At 37.3% G+C, this 22,184-nt stretch overlaps 1 protein-coding gene across 8 annotated transcripts in view; it reads right to left on the bottom strand.

The window, feature by feature from the left end:
• The window catches only part of ENOX2 (ecto-NOX disulfide-thiol exchanger 2), a 298,480-nt gene that overhangs the window by 267,113 nt on the left and 9,183 nt on the right, over positions 1 to 22,184 (bottom strand). The window contains exons 1-2 of one of the 8 annotated variants that reach the window (XM_027097551.1): positions 16,031 to 16,131; positions 14,895 to 15,022 (exon numbers count right to left, since the gene is read on the bottom strand). The exons of the other annotated variants lie outside the window; for them this stretch is intronic. The gene's annotated coding sequence lies outside the window, so the exon portion shown is untranslated. Of the gene's footprint in view, positions 1 to 14,894; positions 15,023 to 16,030; positions 16,132 to 22,184 lie in introns of those variants that run through there. 8 annotated transcript variants of the gene reach the window in all.

Raw genomic sequence — 22,184 nt, 5'->3', positions numbered from 1 at the left:
GTTCTCTCTATGCCTGCTTTCTGGAGAGTTTTTTTTTTTTTAATCATAGATGGGTGCTGAATTTTGTCAAAAGGCTTTTCTGCATCTATTGAGATGATCATATGATTTTTATTCTTCAATTTGTTAATATGGTGTATCACACTGGTTGATTTGCATATACTGAAGAATCCATGCATCCCTGGGATAAACCCCACTTGATCATGGTGTATGATCCTTTTAATGTGTTGTTGGATTGTGTTTGATAGTATTTTGTTGAGGATTTTTGTGTCTATATTCATCAGTGATATTGGTCTGTAAATTTCTTTTTTTGTAGTATCTTTGTCTGGTTTTGGTATCAGGGTGATGGTGGCCTCATAGAATGAGTTTGGGAGTGTTCCTTCCTCTGCAATTTTTTGGAAGAGTTTGAGAAGGATGGGTGTTAGCTCTTCTCTAAATGTTTGATAGAATTCACCTGTGAAGCCATCTGGTCCAGGACTTTTGTGTGTTTGAACATTTTAATCACAGTTTCAATTTCATTACTTGTGATTGGTCTGTTCGTATTTTCTATTTCTTCCTGGTTCAGTCTTGATAGGTTATATCTTTCGAAGAATTTGTCCATTTCTTCCACGTTTTCCATTTTACTGGCATAGAGTTGCTTGTAGTAGTCTCTTATGATGCTTTGTATTTCTGCCATGTCCATTGTAACTCCTCCTTTTTCATTGCTAATTTTATTGATTTGAGTCCTCTCTCTCTTTTTCTTGATGAGTCTGGCTCAAGGTTTATCAATTTTGCCTATCTTCTCAAAGAACCATCTTTTAGTTTTATTGACCTTTGCAATTGTTTTCCTGGTTTCTATTTCATTTATTTCTGCTCTGATCTTTTATGATTTCTTTCCTACTACTAACTTTGGGTTTTGTTTGTTCTTCTTTCTCTAGTTCCTTTAGGTGTAACATTAGATTGTTTATTTGAGACTTTCTTGTTTCTTGAGGTAGGATTGTATTGCTATCAATTTCTCTCTTAGAACTGCTTTTGCTGCATCGCATATGTTTTGGATCGACATGTTTTTGTTGTCATTTGTCTCTAGGTATTTTTTGATTTCCTCAGTGATCTCTTGGTTATTTAGTAATGTATTGTTTAGTCTACATGTGTTTGTATATTTTACTTTTTTTTCCCTGTAATTTATTTCTAATCTCATAGCGCTGTGGTCAGAAAAGATGCTTAATATGATTTTAATTTTCTTAAATTTACCGAGGTTTTATTTCTGACCCAAGATGTGATCTATCCTGGAGAATGTTCCATGTGCACTTGAGAAGAAAGTGTAACCTGCTGTTTTTGGATGGAATATCCTATAAATATCAATTAAATCTATCTGGTCCATTGTGTCATTGAAAGCTTGTGTTTCCTTATTTTCTGTCAGGATGATCTGTCCATTGGTGTAAGTGAGGTGTTTAAGTCCCCCACTATTATTGTTACTGTTGATTTCCTCTTTTACAGCTGTTAGCATTTGCCTTATGTATTGAGGTGCTCCTATGTTGGGTACATACATATCTATAATTGCTATATCTTCTTCTCGGATTGATCCCTTGATCATTATGTAGTGTCCTTCCTTGTCTCTTGTAACATTCTTTATTTTAAAGTCTATTTTAACTGATATGAGGATTGCTACACCAGCTTTCTTTCGTTTTCCATTTCCATGGAATATCTTTTTCCAACCCCTCACTTTCAGTCTGTATGTGTCCCTAGGTCTGAAGTGGGTCTCTTGTAGACAGCATATATATGGGTCTTGTTTTTGTATCCATTCAGCAAGCCCGTTTATTTTGGTTGGAGCATTTAATCCATTCACATTTAAGGTAATTATCGATATGTATGTTCCAATTACCATTTTCTTAATGGTTTTTGGTTTGTTTTTGTGTGTCCTTTTCTTCTCTTGTGTCTCCCACTTAGAGAAGTTCCTTTAGCATTTGTGTAGAGCTGATTTGGTGTTTCTGAATTCTCCTAGCTTTTGCTTGTCTGTAAGGCTTTTTATTTCTCCACTGAATCTGAATGACATCCTTGCTGGGTAGAGTAATCTTGGTTGTAGGTTCTTCCCTTTTATCACTTTAAATATATTTTGCCAGTCCCTTCTGGCTTGTAGAGTTTCTGCTGAGAAATCAGCTGTTAACCTTATGGAAGTTCCCTTTTATCTTATTTGTCATTTTTCCCTTGTTGCTTTTAATAATTTTTCTTTGTCTTTAATTTTTGTCAATTTGATTACTATGTGTCTTGGTGTGTTTCTCCTTGGGTTTATCGTACCTGGGACTCTCTGTGCTTCCTGGACTTTGGTGGCTATTTCCTTTCCCATTTTAGGGAAGTTTTCTACTATAATCTCTTCAAATATTTTCTCAGGTCCTTTCTCTCTCTCTTCTCCTTCTGGGACCCCTATAATGCAAATGTTGGTGTGTTTAACATTGTTCCAGAGGTCTCTTAGGCTGTCTTCATTTCATTCTTTTTTCTTTACTCTGTTCTGTGGCAGTTAATTCTACCATTCTGTCTTCCAGGTCACTTATCTGTTCTTCTGCCTCAGTCATTCTGCTATTGATTCCTTGTAGTGTATTTTTCATTTCAGTTATTGTATTGCTCATCTGTTTGTTCTTTAATTCTTCTAGGTGTTTGTTCTTTAATTCTTCTAGGTCTTTTTTAAACATTTCTTGCATCTTCTTGATCTTTGCCTGCATTCTTTTTCCAAGGTCCTGGATCATCTTCACTATCATTATTCTGAATTCTTTTTCTGGAAGGTTGCTTACCTCCACTTCATTTAGTTGCTTTTCTAGGGTTTTATCTTGTTCCTTCATCTGGTACATAGTCCTCTGCCTTTTCATTTTGTCTATCTTTCTGTGAATGTGGTTTTCATTCCACAGGCTGCATGATTATAGTTCTTCTTGCTTCTGCTCTCTGCCCTCTGGTAGATGAGGCTATCTAAGAGGCTTGTGTAAGCTTCCTGATGGGAGGGACTCATGTCTTTTCCCTTGTTTCCAAGAACTTCTTTACCTCATTGGGCCCCTGGATATAGCACATTGCAATTATTGGAAACCATCTGTGAAGTTGGCTGTTCTAAGTAAGTTTCTATTTTCTTCAGCATTAGTTTTTTTCTGTTTCATTGTGTAAGGCAAAAACATTGATTAAAAATACAGAGAGTCATTATAGGTTGATAAAATGCTCATGAATCATATAGCAGTCATTTTTATTTATCTCAGTGATTCTTTACTAGGCTGGTATAGTACTTACTGAAGATCATATCAGAATCTCCAAGAAATCTTTTTCAAACTATGTCTCCCCAACCTCCGATGGTTTGATATTTCCCCAAGGTAGTGTATTCCCTCTCTACTTGATTTCAGCATCAGCCTAGACTTACTACTTACCAACTATTACCTACCTTCATTCCCAATCTACCTCTACATGGCAGATCATCACACTAATGAGAACAATGAAGAAAGGAAAGAAAGGAAAAGAACGAAAGACAGTAAGTTTTTTTCCTTTAAGCTAGAGGAAATATACAACCCTAGCTTCCTAGTTGTAAGCTTTAAAATCCTGATTGCATTCAGTTCATTCTTAAGAACTGGCTTCTATTCTCCATACTCTGAGAAGCATTTGCCATGGCCTAGAATGGCAAACACTCTGTTACATCTGTAACTGGGAAAAGCTTTTGGCACTACCTGAGATATGAGATCTGAGGGAATTACAAAGGCTCTGCAGAAAAAAAAAAAAGAAAAGAAAAGAAAGAAAGGCTCTGTATAACAAGTGATCCCTTGGTAGTAAGAGGTGGGAAGAAAGGACAAAGGACAATAAATCAGCATTGCAAGATTGGCAGCACAGGTGATCACAGCAGTTCAGGGAGGTAGGTCAAACTATGAAAATCATATGGAGCTGCAGCTTAAAAACCAAGAAGCAAATGGAGAAACTAGCTTCAAGCAAGGGAATAAAGTAGAGGAAGGAAAGCAGAGAAATAAAAGAGAGATTGTAAACACCTTTTTCAGGTGAGAGAGCCAAATTCATGTTTAACTCTGAAATCTCGATAAGCTCAGCTAAAAGGATGAAATGCCACAAAGCTGATTTGAAATACTCTATTCCATTATCAAAAGGTATTGTTGCTAGGGTTCAAAAGCAAAAGCAGAACAGAAGACACAAAAACCACACACACATACACATATGCACATATTTGTGCACAAAGATTAAAACAGAAACATGCATAGAGATCACATACACAGCCAGTCACCACCACATTGACACTGACACATGTACACACAGTACACACAGTACACACACACACACACACACACACACACACACCCATACATGCCTGTACTCCAGGATGGGACTGAATGAAAGGAAATCATCTCTGACTTAGTTAATTTTCTCCTTCAACTCTGTTTCTTGGTTTCTTCACTTAGATAGGACTAATCCCAGTCAAATGTAAGAGATGTGTTTGTCACTGAACAGGGCACTTCATTTTGGTTGTCTCATATTACATATTTACACCATGCAGATTCTGGCTACTTCAGAAAGAAAAAGTTAGTTGTGAAAGGTATAAGCTTTGATTCAGAAGTGGTGTTACTTTGTGTATGGAGCCACTCCTTATGGGGTCTCATTTTAAGTGAGGTTTGTGCCTTTAAAAAATCATTCACCCTATGGATTCAATGCAACCCCTTTCAAAATCCAAGCTGGCTTTTTTTTTTAAAGGAAATTGACACACTAATTCTAAAATTCATATAAAAATGTAAGAGATGCAGAATAACCAAAACAATCTTGAAAAAAACGTACAAAGTTGGAAGACTCTCACTTCCGAATTTCAGAAATTACTACAAAGCTACAGTAGTCAAGACAGTGTGGTGTAAGGGCAGACATATAGAGCAATGGAACAGAACTGAGTGTCCAAAATTAAACACTTATGTTTACCATCAATTGATTTTTGACAAGTGTGCTAAGATCAGGCAATGGAGAAAGAATAGTCTTTTCAACAAATGGTGCTGGGGCAACTGGATATCCACATGCAAAAGAATAAGGTGGGCCCTGACCTCACATCACACACAACAATTAACTAAAAATGGATCACAGACCTATATGTGAAAATGTAAAACTGAAAATGTAAAACTCTTAGATGAAAACATAGGAGTAAATCTTTTTGACCTTGAGTTAGGCAATGGTTTCTTATATATGACACCAAAACAGAAGCTACAAAAGAAAAAAATAGATAAACTTGCTTCATCAGAATTGGAAATGACATCATCATGAAAGTGAAAAATAGTCTACAGAGTGGTAGGAAATATTTGCAAAGCCACAAGATACCACTTTGCACATATTAGAATGGCTGCTTATTATTATTAGATAATAATAGTGCTGACAGGATTGTGGAGAAACTGGAATCCTTATTCATTGTTGGTGGGATTTAAAAAATAGTGTGGCCACTTTGGAAAGCAATTTTGGTGGCTCCTTAAAAAGTTAGATGTAGAGTTACCATATGACTCCTGGGTATACACCTGAGAGAAATGAACACATATGTCCACACAAAAACTTGTACATGAATGCTTATAACAACATTATTCACAATAGCCAAAGAGTGGAAATGACCCAAATGTCCATCAACTCATGAATAAACAAAATGTGGTATAGCAATACAATGGAATAGTATCTAGTTATAAAAAGGAAGTCACGATACATGCTACAACATGGATGAACCTTGAAAATATTATGCTAAGTTAAAGAAGCCAAATGCAAAAGGATACACATTTCATGATCCCATTCATATGGAATGTCCAGAGAGGCAAATGCAACAGAGAGATAGTAGATTTGTGGCTGTCTAGCACTGAGGGGAATGGGGGGAAAGGGAGATAGTGGCTAACCCCTCAGAATTTATTTATTTGGGGGATAATAAAAGTGTTATAAAGTTGGATTTTTAATGATGGTTGCATAACTTTGAATATACTAAAGATCATTAAATTATTTAAAGAAGTGAATTATATTTATGTAAATTATTCCCCAATAAAGCTGTTAATAAAAAATCAGTCACTTGGGAAGCACATGATTGTTTTCCAACATTTGAATGGTTACCATATGGAAGCAGGGTGAGGTTGCTTGGTGTAAGCTCCAAGGGGTAAGAAGAATCGGGGCTACCACAGAATACAACTCCAGAGGGCTCAATTCGTGTTGTAATTTGTATTCTAGGCCTGAGAGTAGGAGCAATGAGTGGAGGCTGAAGGGAAAGAGACTTGGGCTTATTTATGCAAACATTCAATAACTGGAGCTATTCAAAGATCAATGTGCTACCTCATAGTGGAAAGTGCCAAATTATTGGAAATATCCAAGCATAAGCTGGATGACCACTTGAGGATGGAGTAGATGGGTTCACGTAACAGATTGCATATGTATGTACTGGTGGGGGGGAGATGTGACTGGATAGCCTTTAAGGCTTCTTATAACCCTAATATTCTATTAGAATGTATATATTACTAACTTTCATCTGTAAACCTTTTTTCTCATTCTTAATAATTTCCTCATTATCCAGGAATAAATGAGTACTTAAATATTCCCAATAGACTCATAAGTCCCAACAGTGATTTCCTGTGAAATAATAAAACTTGATGTTGTGGGTTAGGCTATTTCTAATAGTTATATGCTGTCTCTGGCTCAATCATTTAGCAACGGGCCTATCTATTGGATTACTCTTTTTGAGTCTACAGCTTTAAGGGTAGTACTCGATAAATATTAGTAAGAACAGGATCCTACATTGTACTTAATACTAATAATAGTTAAGTTAATTAATGCAAACTATCCTGGACTCTGTCTTTTCTCTCTTTCCACCCTTCTCTGTTTTTTCACTAGATATGGAATATGTAGTCTGCTGATTTTTATAAGTTGCTTCCAAAGCTTCAGAATGAACCCTTTGGCTGAAATTTTCAAACATTTTGGCCTAAGTCCACAAATGCCATAAGAAACTGGCACTCCATTCTGCAATGCTTTTCTCTCTGTCAATAACTTTAACTTGGGATCATAACATGGAATCATTTGTCAGATGATCCATTATGATCTAGATTTAAAACCACATTTTAGAGCTACTGGGAATGATTCTATACTGAAAAAGAGAAGTTCAGATAAAAAGAGAAAAGCTGCTTATCCATCATCTGTTTTTCACAACAGCAAGGGGCAGTTTAATATCCGGGAAGGGGCAGCTTACCAATAGTGACATGGGATCAGAAATGGCTAAACAGCTTCAAGTTAAGTACCTCCCTCATTGGAGTGGTCAACTATAGGTAACACATATAGTAGGTGCTAGCTACGTAGTGCTGACTGAATTATGCTGGCTCACTGACATCCTAGGCATACATAAAAACCCTATATCAAAAATCTGAAATGGAAAACATCTGCAATGAATGTGTACTCATTGTTCAGCTAGTACACCAGAGCCTTACTATAAATCCCAACCTCAGGGTTCATGACTTGGAACTGTGTTCTAATGTTCTAACATAGCCCTTCTGTTACTTCCAGTAATAAATCTCCTTGGAGAAGTTCCAAGAAGGGTATTGCCTTAGATCATATTCCATGTTAGAATGAGGTTCTTCTTTACAGCTTGTGCTTCATCTGGTCTTGATGTGAGGCCAGAAAAGGAAATGTTCTGGAGAGTTTGCTGCAAGGTGGGGGTTCTTTTTATTTTAAATAGCTGTAAATATTTGACAAAACAATTATGCCCTTCTCATTTCAATTCCTCCAGACCACTTCTTCCCAGACCATTTCTTTCCCTTCTTGTTAAAAGCCTCATGAGGCCCATGGTAGGGCATTCATGAACGCTACTTGGCAGGGAGAAAGCTACTACTGGAATCCCAGGCTCATTTCTCCAATGGTCATATTTCTGCCTGTGCTTATCCCTTTTTCTGCCAGATTGAGCTCTTTATTGCTCACACCACTCAAAATAGCCATGAGCACCAATATCCACCAACTACTCAAGCTGTCTTTATTGTATTTACTTTGTATCCCACCCTCATAAACCACTCTCCCTAGATCCCTTAAGCTTTTCAATTGCTCTTTTCCATTTCAAGCATCTCAATTCCAGAGAATGGAAACTTGGGCATAGTCTTATTACCAATTAAAAAGGGATTCTCACTACTTTGCTCTAAGAAGTTATTTGCCCATATCCATGTCAGTTACTCAAAACCATATTGGCTTTTTAAATGCCATATCATATTGCACACTCTTAATATAGTTTACTATCTCTTATCACCTGTAGACTTTAAAAAGCATGAATCAAATTTACTTTTGATGATGATCTATTTGTGTGATATTTATAACCAGGAAGAATGTAATATGCCACCCAAAAACTTTTCCAGAATAGTCAGAATTTTTATTAATATGGATTGTCACAATTATTTTATATTCTTTACACTCTTTATCACAAATTTAGGTAAATACAGATTGTACAACTTCTGCTGAATAAGCTGGGCAAGTTTCCATGACTTGGGAAAGCATATTAGAGTTGTAGTTATTTGTAGCTCCTGCCCCACCTCCAAACCAAAGGGCAGTGTTTGGGAAAATGCCAACCATATTTATCAGCAAGAGTTAGCAGTCTAGCATAGGGGATGGGAGTGGCAATGAGTAAAGTGTATAAAGAATCTAAAAACTGTTTTCTTTACAACCTCTTCATCAGAAGCTTTAACTGGGTACATCCCAATCCTTGTTTGGTAGACAGTTAACAAAGGGAGTGTTTTCTTTACATTCTCCCACTTTACACTAATCTGAGTTTTTTGTAAGGGAGTACCCTAATGCTGAGAATCTCCTCTCTCTGTCTCTCTGTCTCTCTGTATCTGTCTCTGTCTCTGTCTGTCTGTCTCTCTCTCTCTCACACACACACAGATGGAAAACATAACCATATTCCTAAGTAAACATGTAAGTAAAAAGCAACAGGAATGTAGACTTTGGAGTCTAGACACAGAGCTGTAGAAAAGTTAGTGGTATATATAGTAAACCAACATTTACTGAGAGGGCTAACGAGGATTAAATGAAATAACTTATGGAAAGATCCTAGCACAGTCCTACAACATACCTTTACAACATATTTGCCTTCTTCTCTACCCTGGTTTGAATTATGAAGCATCCTGATCAGAGAGAACTTCTTCATTGAAAACTGAAATGTCTGGCTTCCTAAACAACATAAAAATGTCACTGAAAACTGTAGACGTAGTTTGGGGGAAGTGAGAGGCAAGGGGTTAAAATTTTCCTTTAGTTCCAAATGGGTTTTGTCTTTATGCATTTCTCTCGAAACTGTAGCTGTGGCACTATCTCTTTAGTCCTCAAAACAAAAGAACCTATTTGCAGAGTGCTCCAGGGTGGCCCTGAGTGGCACTTTAAAACACCCGTTTTGAACTGCTCTAGGCAGTTCAGTGAGGCTGGATACAACAATAGATTCTGGGAGTGAGTCTGAATGGTACAAAAAAAGGGGGTGGTGGTCTCCTGTCCATTGAAAACAGAAAGCAGAGCTAAAGAAAGTGAAGAATGTGAAAGGAGAGAAGGGAATTTCAGGATGTGCTAAAATTTTTTGCAACCAAAAAGAGTACAAAGAACTGGGATCTAGGCAACAGAGGGCAGGTCAAGCAGGCATAATTATTTATCATATAGTTTCCACAGATGGCTATAGTCAAGTACATTATTTTACCTATGTGTTTTTTCTTAATACTATAGATTTTGACACTGGGTTCTTTTTAGAAAGCCACCAAGTATAACTAATACACATAATGAACTCCACACAATAATAAAACAGAGTGCCTAGATTTATGTCTCTTTATGTAGAGACTGCAATCCATTTCTGATTCAATTCCTCCAAAGTATTAATGCAATTTAAACAATGAAATCATCCTGAAAGGGGTACACTACTGGTTCAAGGAAGATTTTTCAGAGAAAGAAATGGAAGCTGAAAAGTAATGAGTAATGAGTGGCTAAGGGGCTGATCAATCCAAAAGAGAATAGTTAAAGGGTCTAAGAGAGCTAAAATGCATAAAAATGTCTATGACCTAAACATTGGAGCTAGAAGCTCTTTCTTCTGATTAACTCTACTTTCTTATCCCTAGCTCAGAAATCAAGGTTTAACAATTAACTCTCAATAGCAAGCCAATATGATTGGAAAAATAATACAAAAATATTTAAACTGTTCAAAAGAGAAATGCAATGTCCTATGTGTCAAAGGAAACAATGTTCCTGTTTGATTCCCCATCCATACAATGATCACTGTAGCCATCTAGACCCCTAAGAGAATTATTACTCCTAGACAGCCAAGCTTTTTGGAGCTGCACTTCCAGCACTGCATCCAATACCCACATGTAACTATTTAAATTTCAATTTAATTACATTTATATAAAACAAAAAATATTCAGCTCCTCAGTTGTAGTAGCCACACTTCAGTGCTCAACAGACACATGTGGCTAGAGGCTACTGTGTTGGACAATAAACATAGAGATTATTTCATCATCACAGAAAGTTCTATTGGACAGCACTGGGCTAGACACCAGGAGGTCAAGACTTTGAGTTTAGACCAAATCATTCAAACCATTTTTAATGATAATTTTTCCACAATGTAATTAATATTCGTATCTACAGAGAATATAAATTAGGATTGAACATCATACTTTTGACTTTGGACAATGGTTCTTGAAAGTCAGTTGTACAGAAGAATCATCTGTGGAGTTTGCTAAATGCAGATAACTCATAGAGTGATTCAGTAGGTCTGGAATGAGGATCCAGGAATCTGCACACTAAACATGTGCCCTAGGTAATGCTGACAAGGGTAGGTCCTAAACCACATTTTGAGAAACACTGTGATTATAAATCAAAAAATTCCAGTGATCAGTTTACACATTCTGATTCATTTTCTTGTACGGGTAAGTATTAATATGTGTACATAGGCAAGCCCTTGTCTCCTTACAAAAGTGCAAACTGTTCCACAAAGGCAAAGGAAGGAGATTTCAAGGTATAGTAGATCTGAGTAAGGATGAATACAGAGAGAAAAGTCAAGAAGACAGACGCACTAGAAACAAATCTTTTGAATAGAAATATTCCAGAATATCTATACAGGGCGGAAGCTGTATAGCCATTCAGCTTCTGGAACTCTAAGGCTCTGGGAACAGCTTTGAATCTTGAGCTAGCAGGAAAGGAGAAAAACTCTTTGGTAGTGTAGTTTCTGAAGATCTGAATATTGCACGTAAATGCTAAGTATGTACAAGATGCTAGCCTATGTGCTAAGAGATTAGTAAAGTAAGGTTTTTAACTTCAAGGAGCTCAATCTAGTGCGGGAAGAGAAACCAAAAATAAGTATAATATACTAGCAGGTGTCATTTCAGCTGAACCTTAAATGGTGAGTTGCTCTGGAGTTATTGGAGAGGTAGAAGAATGACAATTAAAATACAGAGAACAACATGAAGAAAAGCACAAGAGCTTGAAAATTTGGAGCATACCTGGTGACCTACAAGTGGGCTAGAGTGGCTAGTGAATAGGGTTTAGAGAAGTTTGTGTAGTGGGAGATAGGGGTACAGATGCATTCTGGGTACCTGGGACAAGACCATGGATGGCACTGAATGCCTGTTTGGGAAAAAAGTATCCTTTAGAAGGTGTTTGAGGAGAGTAGTGATATGAGATCTGCATTTAGGAAGAACACTAACAGCTAGGCATAAAATGGAGTGGGGAGAGAGTAGATACTGGGAAGATGTGCTATGATTTGGCCATCTGGCTGCATGGAAGAAAAACTGCACTCTGGTTGCAGAGAGAGAGAAGCAACAGAATATGAAAGAGATTTTTTTTAAGCTGAAAATCTGAAAAAAGAGCATGAGTAGTGGCAGTGTTTAGAAGCTGTTGGGAATGCAATGATCCATCATGACTCTGGCAATAAAAAGTACCAGCAATGAGGGTCAGAAAGAAAGTAGAATTCTCAGCAGTCTGGTGAGCAGACAGCTCTACACCATCTATGTTTTCTGAAGATATGGACAATGGGGTATCTTCTATGGGTGGCACACAAGTGGGCAAACAGCTTCTTCAGCCCTTAAAGACATACAACATACTGCATAGTAATTAAGGGCTTAGGCCCTGGAGACAGGCTTCCTGGAATAGAATCTTGATTCTGCTACTTAGTAATTGTGTGATCTGTAGGCAGGTTACTTATTGATAAATTCTGTCCTGTTTATTCTACCCTTAAAATGAAAATAATATCACCTACCTCACAGGAATGCTGTGAAGGTTGATGAGTTCATACATAAAAGGTATTTGTAACATGGCCTGGCACATAGTAAGCACTCAATAAATGTTAGCTATTATTATTATGTGTATGTATGAGTGAAAGACACACACTTAATTGTGCTAAGTTCAATGTTCAATAACCCTTGAAGGTATAAGTGCTATATCTAAGGAATGGTGATCAGTATAGTTTAGCAGCCCAAGGGACATCTGCAGTACACTGTCCTGCATAGGCAGCATGCCTTAATATTACTCAAAATGAGTATCTTAAGTCCATTTTGAAAAAAGACAGATATGAGTAAGTTTTCCAGCTTGTAAATATTCTTAGTGATTCCCCTTAAGTAAGCTAGTGCAAGTTGGCTCCAGCATACCACTGGCTGGTGTAAACTAGCCCTTATACTCACATCCATAAGACCTGACTTTCACTTCCCTAAAACACACTCAAAGGTATACTGAACGGAAAAACAGCCGGAACCTAGAAATCTACTCCTTTTCTAATTTCTCTTGGCCTCAAACAGCAGGGGGAAAAATGATTATTTTGCAGATGAAAGACTTTCTTTCACCAATCAAAAAATATCAATTCCTTTAAAAACCATAATAAGCTCTTTTTCGTTTATATTTAAAGTGCTCGCTTCCAGAAAGAGGAATGGAGCGAGGGGTGTTAGCCAGAGCTTCTGACTGCACAGGAAATTTGCCACCTGAAACCAAGTTTAACATGGAGCTTCCAATCACATGCCTAGTTTTCCCTCTAACCCTGACCCATTCCCTCAAGTTCCCTCCTGCATTTTTTTAAGTGTCGAATTCCATTTAAGTTAAATAATGATAAAAGAGCTTTATATCATCCTCCTTTCCATTTTGCTAGGAGGGGAAAAATATAAGAATAGCTTTACTTTAAAATATGTTAAAATACAAAGATATCTTAAATAAGGATAAATTCTAAGTTACATGGTATCTGAGACAATATTTCTATTACCATCTTTCTAAAAGTCTCATAAACAGGTCATAACAATACTTGCCCTATGTCCGACTCATGTTCTTGATAGCATTCTCAAATATTCATTGTCAAATGCTAAAGAAGAGTTGTCTATGGTGTGAGCATCCAGTCATTTCCCCAGTAAATGGCATAGTCTCTAATAAATTCAGATCTAAGAATGACTGCTTCAAGAATGTTTCCTGAAGAGGTTTTAAAGAACGTTTTACCAGAGAACTAGCATGAGCTACTCAAGCACCTGGGTTCATCTTTCTCCTTTAAAGGAATGAATTTAAAATTGAGAAAACATTTGAGAATTTTAAAAGATGAGAAAGTTCATCTATTTTAGATAGATAGATAGAAACAGAAAAGTGTGAAACTGAGTTAGCTGTATATTTTTTCTGTTGATCTGGATAAAATACTCAAATTTTAAAACATAGCCCTTCATATTTGGCTAGTATATTTTAAAGTATACACATAACTTTTACCAAAACCATCGTATATGTTGAGCAGAATATTAAAAATGAACTAGCTTGTTTTAGAAGGAAAATATTCCACACTAACCTTTTCAATCGGACATTTTACTTCCCAATAACTTTACAAGGCTCTACCTTCATTCATATTGATGTATAAATTAATCAAAACACTAATGTTTCTCCACATAATCTATAAACTTAATCTGGAAAGCACTCACATATTAAAATAAATGTTATGTTAAAAATAGCTCAGAAAAAATCTCTACAGTTCTATCAACACATTTTTTTTTTTTTTTTTTTTTTAGTAAATGACTGAACTTAGTCTTCTTGACTAGTAGCTTAAGTCAAATTTACCCTGGATCCATCAACTGAGAGGCACCCTGGTATAAGGGTGAGAAAAAGCACAGATTCTTGAATCAGATCAATTAACCTATGAGTTTGGGCTCTGCCTCTTGTTAGATGCGAGACCTCAGGCCAGTTACTCATTCTCTAGGTCTCAGTTTTCTTACCTCTGAAATGGAGATCATAACACCACTGATTTCACACAGGGTGGTTATGAGAAAAAATTGATCAAGTATATGTTAAACCATTGTGTAAATGTTTTACATCATATCCACTATGAGTCAATTACCAACAACTATACTGTAATTTTAAGTTGTTTTTTAATAGAGTAAAACCATGACGGAATTAAGCATGTATTTACTATTAGGATACAAATACAAGTCAGTCATAAAAGCCACCTAGTTAGCTTTGACATTATTCATTAGGTCACCCTGGAATTGAGAGATGGCAAGGAGATAATGTCACTATTTTTTTTAACATAAACACTTTTATTAGCATAGAGAAGTTCTTTCCAGATATAGTAATTCCAGTTGCATAACATTTTCCACATTTTTCACTGCCAGAAATTTAAACCAGTAACACAGGCCCATGAGAAACCTCTACTTATTGAATAAAGCAATATTTTCCATGAAAGTATATCTATTTAGTTTTACAGTGGAGAAAACGAGATATTCTCTGGTTTTAATCCAAAGAGAAAAACCTCAACAACTTTGCATATTAAAAATGTACAGAGATGGCTCTTCTGGAGTCAAGCATGAATTAGAGTATAGAGAAAACATCCAACAAGCACAACTCTCCAACACTTAGTGAAACAAACCAACCGCTACCCAAAGAAGAAACTGAAGCTATAAATTCAAATAAATGGGCTGCAGGGAGACTACACAAACCTGCTGTTGCTTTAATTGCAGACAATTCAATTCAGCAGCTGTTGGTCCAGGCACTAAGGTTCACTGTATGCTCTTCAGCGTAACCTTGAAATATTCTCACTCACTCACTTCTCCACATCATCTGCATGCTGTCCAATTAATGAGGAGCGAAATCAACTGTCAAACCACGTATCAAAACAGAACATGATCTTTTAGCTCTTAAGCACAGGAGCACAATATTTTAAGGACAATAAAACAAGAATGGAGGTGTAAGTCCTTGACAATAAATGATATTCAAACTTATCAAAACATGTGGTTGTAGAAACTAAGCTTCTGTTCTGTTCAGCGAGAAAGTGAAACTTTTTTAAGGTTTTTTTTATTTGGAAGGATCCTTTCTATCAAACTGCTGTATAAGAAGCCTTTCAAACAACATTCACCAATACTTAATCAGTCTCCAAGTTCTTCATTATTATGGACCAATATTGTTTCTGAAAGCTTAAGAGAATACTTAAGGAACACTTCTGGTCCAACGATATTTTACAATACAGATGGTTTGGAGCTGGCATGTTTAGCCTTGCTGTTTTCAGCACTTTTTTTCTACCAGGAGAACAAACAACAACAATAATATGTAATGTTCATCAATATGAGTTAAATAATGAAATAAAAATAAATTTACCAAACAAATGTGTTCTGGAATGCTTCCTATTTGAAATTTACTTACTCTTAACTGTATATCTCAAATCTAGACAACCAATTAACAAACACAGGAGTTAATAAACTCAAGAGGAACACAACATACTAAGTGTTTTAAAAATTGCTTTTTTCCTTCCAAAGCACTGTCTTCTGTGCGAACACTCTAGGCTATATCACATACTACCAGTTGCAGACATAAGACTTGAGAAATTCAATACAAGAATACAGCAGAGAAGCATGCACAATTAAGGGATCGGGACTACCAATTTAACAGAGAACCCAGATTTTACATAGCAATCTGCCACAAACATTATAGCTAGGGGCAGGCATATTTTATGCAGCTATTTTGTTTAGCTCATTAGAACCTTATTTGTCCTTCAGTACAGTTGAACTGGAGGCAAAATAAGAGAGGAATGCACTTTGAAACAAAAGAAAAATTTCAGGTAAAATAAAACATACTATACCTGAATATTGTACTAGGAACATCGTGACACTCTTCAGGGAACTGTTTCACGTTGTATCCTACCGTGAGTTATTCTCCCCTAACCTCTTCTCTCCACAAAAAGAAAAGCCAAAGCACCCCAAACCCCCACTACACACTACCCCTAACCCACCCCCGCACTGAGGGAAAAAAAACCAAAAAACAGATACAATTCAGCTCAGCTCCGATGATGCTTCTGTTTAGCTCAGCTCCAGCCGACAACTGAGCTCTAGCAACGGAGCATAGGGAGGTGGATTCTGATGCCAGGAGCACTTCCATCCACTTCACTTACACAAAAGCAGGCAGTGGAAAATCCAGGAGCCTTGAAGACAAGGGCTGGAACTGGCTTTTATGAATTGCTATTACTGCATGTGTCACCATCCATCTCCAATGACGGACACTTACAGGCTGAATTGGGAGTGGAGGGGGTGGGGTGGAGGAGGTTGGAGAGCAGGTGGAGAAGCAATTAGCAGTATGTTCATCGGAGAATTCGTTTGGGATTTCATACATCAGTGCCTAAAGAAACAACATGCAGTTGACAAATCAGAACTTTACGATTTGCATGCCTTAGAAGAAATCTTAGCTCACAGCCTCGAACAAAATAATGCTTGCCCACTCGTATAGTGCATGGAAAGTCACCCCTTTGCTTTCTTTTTCCTCCAGCTACCCTTGTTCCTGAGAAATCAACATTCAGAATGAATATTTGCTAATTTTCCCTAAAGAATTGTATTTAAAAGTCTGGAAGCAAAGGAAGTATAAAGAAATTAAATTATATTGAACATGACATCTCTTAACAAAAAGGCAAGAAGCTAATTATTTTAAGCCAACTTTTCATCCCTAGTCCCATTCCCCAGGTGCAGCTTTCATACCTATAATCAACAGATCACACAACTTTTGTGCATATATTTAACACTGAAAAACAATCTATGTATACCTAAAAATAGTTCCATTAAAGTCAAGGTGAGAAGCTAGGTGACCTTTAAGAAGGCACTTTACCTGTAAGTGCTTTAGTTTTACTCATCTGCTAAACTGAAGCACACTTTTTTAGACTTCAAAATGAATCATGAGTAGGAACAAAAAGGAGACAGTCTCTTAGGAAGGAAACATGACACAATTGGAGGAGTACTGGGGCTGGGTATCAGGAAACCTGGGTTCAGGTTCCAGTTCTACAACTTTCTATCTGTGTTACTCTGGACAAGTCACTTAACTTCTTGGAGCATAAGTTCCCTTATTTTATAAATTGTACATAATTGCACCCATTCTGACTGCGTCATAGGATTGCTGTGAAGAGCTAATGAGATAATAGATATAAAAACACTTTGGTAAATTGTAAAGAGCGATAAAATTGTATGGGATTATTATTATTATACCCTGAGACAAATCTTGCCTAAATGACTGAAATGAGGCACCTGTATCATATAAGAAAAATAAGAAAGGACCAATATAATTTCATGAAACATTATCCAATTCTTCCAATTTTAAAATTAGAAGGAAGTACTGTTTCCTCTTAAAATTCCACAGGAGGAAAATCTTTTGAAAAGAAAAAAATTAAATCCGATATACAATACATCAAAAGTTTATTAAAGAGACAAAAGTCCTGTAACTCCTTCTTTCCTTTCCAAAAAGTCAGTCAATTTTTCTGTAAGGTCTAGTATTATGTCCCATCTGGAATGCAAGCTACTAGACAATGAGCATCTCCTTTTGTTAAATCTTTCTATTAACCTGGTACATCCTCACTGCCCAGTGTGTAGAAAAAGTTTCAGGTTGATTATCTAAATCTAAATCCACAAGGTAAAAATCCAAAGTCATGCTTTATGAGGCTCCAAGCTGCCTTGATACTATATATACAGTGGCCAGCTGGTTTCAGCTGGGACACAGTTTTAGCGCATGAAGTCCTGGGGTGGCCACACCTGGGGCACTAAATGATCCAGACAATGTTTGGGGACCTTTGGTTCAGCCAAATCCCACATGTCCTGATTTTCATCTGTATGGTGGTTTCCCAAGTATGTGTCTGTCCACGTGGGCCAAATCTGAAGCAGCCAAAAGAAAGGTGGGAGCTGTAGCAGAAATATCAGATATCAGCTCCCCTTGGCCCCCTCCAATGCCATCCGTGTCCTCAAACAAGTGCCCAGACCACTTCCTGCGAGAAGAAAGAAAACTTTTTTTCTAATTGTCCCCTTGAATGTCATTGCCAATACTGAAAATTCCAGTAAAATATGTATCCAAAATCTATATTAAATCAATGGGTAAAATGGATAATATGAATCACAAAGAGTTAGGTGAGGTAGCTAATAGCAAGTGAGCCATTAAAGGGGGAAGGGGAGGAAAGGGTGGGGAAAGGAGTAGAGGAGAAGAGAGGGGAGGGAAGGAGAGTGAAAGAATCTGAAGTGAGAGCTTCTTTTTTTTTTTCTAAGCAGAAAAATACTTGCTGGAATCATCCAAAACCTCACCTCCTAGAAAGTGCTTGCCTTTTGAGGTACTGGGAATGGCCCATTTACTACCACAGCTGCAATCCTAGCCTTCCGACTGCTTAGGTAAACAGTCAAGAGCTTGAAAAAGCACTGATAGACCTAGCACCAGAACTCACTTTCCTTCGGCATGTGGAAAGCCAGGCAGGTGGGACACAGTTCTCTAGGGGCCTCATCACTGCAACCCTCCACCACAGCCTCACCAGTGGCACGGCTGGCCACTAATAAAGGTGTCAGCCCAATTTCAGGTTCGGCAAAGGAAACTGGCCTGAGACTTCTAAAAACACACTGTTAAGAAAGGAACAAAGGCTGTATTTCAGAATCAGGCTGTTCTGCCTTTGGGCATTGCAACTGAACTCCTCCACACATTTAAGCTGAAATTCATATTCCCCAAGTGCCTCAGAAAGGCCATTCAAAGTAAAGGGAAAAGGACAGGAAAGACGATTTTTTGTTAGCTTCTTTCCCCACCATCAAAAGATGAGGATCATATCCAGAACATGACTGACAGCATGTACCAAAAGGCAATAAAGTGGAGTGGAAAGCATCAGTTTCAAGCCAGATTAGCAAGAATGGAAATTAAAGCATCAGAGAATCCTGATAAAAGCAAACACACAAACATATACACCAAAAACCACTGCAATGTTTCCATCATTTCAATCTCCAGAATGTAAGCACTAGTGGTTCCCTAATCCACCTGAACTTCTCAGCAGCTGTCACCAAGCCTGACGGATCTTTTCAAATGAATTCCTATTGTTAACCTCCTTGGATTCTGAGTATTTTTGTCAAAAACAAAAATCCCAGTGGAAGATTTCAGATAACCATGAACTTGAACCAAACCATGGACCTAAACTGAGAGAAACAACACTAATTTTCTAAACCCCAAACAAAACAGAATTGTTAATAGTTTGAAAGCAACAACTAGTGAATCAATTTGAACTGGACCAAAGCTTCATGTTTTCTGAATCAATCAAACTTGTACCAAACCCTGAGAGTCCAATCAGTTCAAAGAACACACATCAAGACTTGGTTTCACCTGACTGACAGCCCACAATGAACCACAGAATGGCAATAAATAAGGAGTTGGGAAAACTGAATTCTCCTATTTTTTTCACTGTTTGACCTTGGTCAAGTCATTTATACTCTTTTAGACTCGGCTTGCTTACTTTGAAATGACTGGGCTGGGATTACCAATATTCCAGGTCTAATACTTTATGCCAATTGTGAAATTTAGAATAATGACAAAATAGAGGATGTCACAATTTGGCCCTAATCTTCAGAAGGAGAGAGATGTACCACCCCAATTCTCCTAAGGGTTCATGTTTCTAGCTTTTTTGAAATATGCTTCACATAAGAGTTGGGCAACTGTCTTTGCTCATTGGGCAAATGTGCCTTGGGAATAGTCAGGCTAATATTCCTTTTCAGAATGTTTCTCTTCAAAAAATGTTTCAGGAGCAGTTTGTTTTCCTCAAATGAAAGCTACAGGTGAGTGGTCTGGTCCCAAAAAGGAAGAAGGAAGAAAGTGATCTAAATTATGCTGAGCACCTATTGCATGCCAAACATAGCATGATACTTTATATTATTTTTTAAATTAGTCCTCACAACACAGCTATAGGGTAGGTATTATCATCCTAATTTTATAGGCAAGGAAACTGAGGCTTACTGATGTTAAGTGACATGCTTGCAGTCACCCTACTGGTAAGTGATAGATCTGGGATGTGAACTCAAGCAATTTGAATCCATTACTATACCAACATTCTAATGATTAAAGTCTGAATGACTGAATTCCTTCTTAATTCAGTGATTCAATTGCACTTGCTTAGTGAATAATCATCTGCTGAGTTAATACAGTGAAAGTAAATCTCCTTGCATTTATGCTAGATAGACGACTTTCTAAAAAATTTCATCCAACAATCTGGTTAAGACCACTGGGCTCTGGAGTCAGACAGACCTGAGTTTCTTGAATTCTGGCTTATGGACAAGGTACTTAACCATGCTGAGTCTCAAGTTTTCTTACCTGGCAAATGGAGAAAGAAGTAGTACTTACTCATTGGGTTGTTGGAAAGTGTTAATGATGTGATAGCAACTAGCACAGTGCTTGGCACAAAATAATTATTCAATAAATGCATGTTAGAGCTATACTTGTATTCATAAGCAACAGAGCAAGAAAGAAAAGGTAATAAAGAGAAAGGAAACTAGGATTCATTTAACTCAAGTGCTCTTTGGCCTGTAGCACAGATTTAGTTTGAAAGAGGTTTTCAGTGGCCCATCCATACCCTCTAAAACTAAGCTGAATTTTGCAGTAGATTAGCATATTCATGAAGCAACATGATTATACTAATTGGTGGTGCCTAAGTAGTAGCAAGGAGACTTGTCATGTGCTCTGCTGAGCAGCAATTGTCCCTAGTTTCCTGGAATCTATCCTTCTAAAGAGAGGGTTGGAAAGTGGCAGATAGAAGTACTGCTGGAAGTACCAGGTGGTCTAAGGCCCCCATCTTTCCCCCATTCTTCAAGTTCCAGCTTCTATTTCATTCACTCATGGCCCTCTTCGCATATGCTCCTCTCCTCCCTCAGTTTATTCTAGTTTTATTGTGATTCTCCCCCTGGCTCTAGCTCTGTCTCTGCTCATCAGCATCAAATGGTATTTATGGAATGTGTGTCTGGCACTGCACTAGGTGAAGTGGAGGGACATCCAAAAGTTAATCAAAGAGACATGTCCCATGGCCAAACAGATCTAAGATCCACAGGTAGACCAGAGTTTTGGCAACACAGTAAATGCAAGTATAATTGGATTATTTGGTTGATTTCAGAGCACAAAATAGTTTGTTTATCTAGTTAATGATACACATACTGAAGAATTTAGAAAGAATTATACAGTTGTCAGCAACTTGATTTGAAATGCAGAAAAAGATGGATAGATGGATGGATAGGTGATAAAGCAAATAAAGTGTTAACTATAGACTCTAAATGATGGGTATATGGGTGTTCACTGTACAATTCTTTCAACTTTTCTGTATATTTAATTTTTTTCATCATAAAAGGTCGAGGGAAAAAGGAGAGGGGTAGGTAAGGGGTACAGCTTTTTCAACTTCAAATGTTTCAGAACAAAATAACCATATTTATATGGAGAAGCATAAATCAAATAGGGCAAAATGTTAAAAAGTGGTGAATCTGAGTGAATGGTATATGAGAGTCCTTATATGATTCTTTTAACTTTTCTATATTTACAATTATTTCAAAATAAAAATTTAAAAGTTAGTTTATTGAAAACTGACCCCTTGCACCTAGTGTCTCAGTTGCCATTTTTAGTAGAGAGGATATTAGGTCCATAGTAGTAGAGAAATTGGAACGAATGGGGTGGGGGACAATAATCAACCCGTACATATACTTGGGTGCCTACTGTATGCAAGACACTGTGCTAGGCACTGTGGCAGATTCAAAGAGGTTAAAAACACAGTCACTGCCCTGAGAGGGCTCACAGTGTAGATGAGGGAATGCCAAAGCAGTGTCTGAAAGGGTAACTGGCTGGCCAGATAAGTTCTGTAAGACAGAAGTATGAAGATTGGAAAGGTAGGCTGGAGCCAGACTGCAGAAAGTATTGAATGCCAGGCTAAAGAGTTTGGACTGCATCCTATGGCTAATGGGAAGCCATTTATAGTATCTGAGTCGGAG

The sequence above is a fragment of the Aethalodelphis obliquidens genome, unplaced genomic scaffold, assembly GCF_003676395.1.
Source record: "Aethalodelphis obliquidens isolate GAN/ISIS:26980383/991018 unplaced genomic scaffold, ASM367639v1 scaffold115, whole genome shotgun sequence".
Lineage (NCBI taxonomy): Eukaryota > Metazoa > Chordata > Mammalia > Artiodactyla > Delphinidae > Aethalodelphis > Aethalodelphis obliquidens.
Note: the sequence above shows the minus strand (reverse complement) of the source record. Positions and strands in the feature narration are given on the sequence as shown.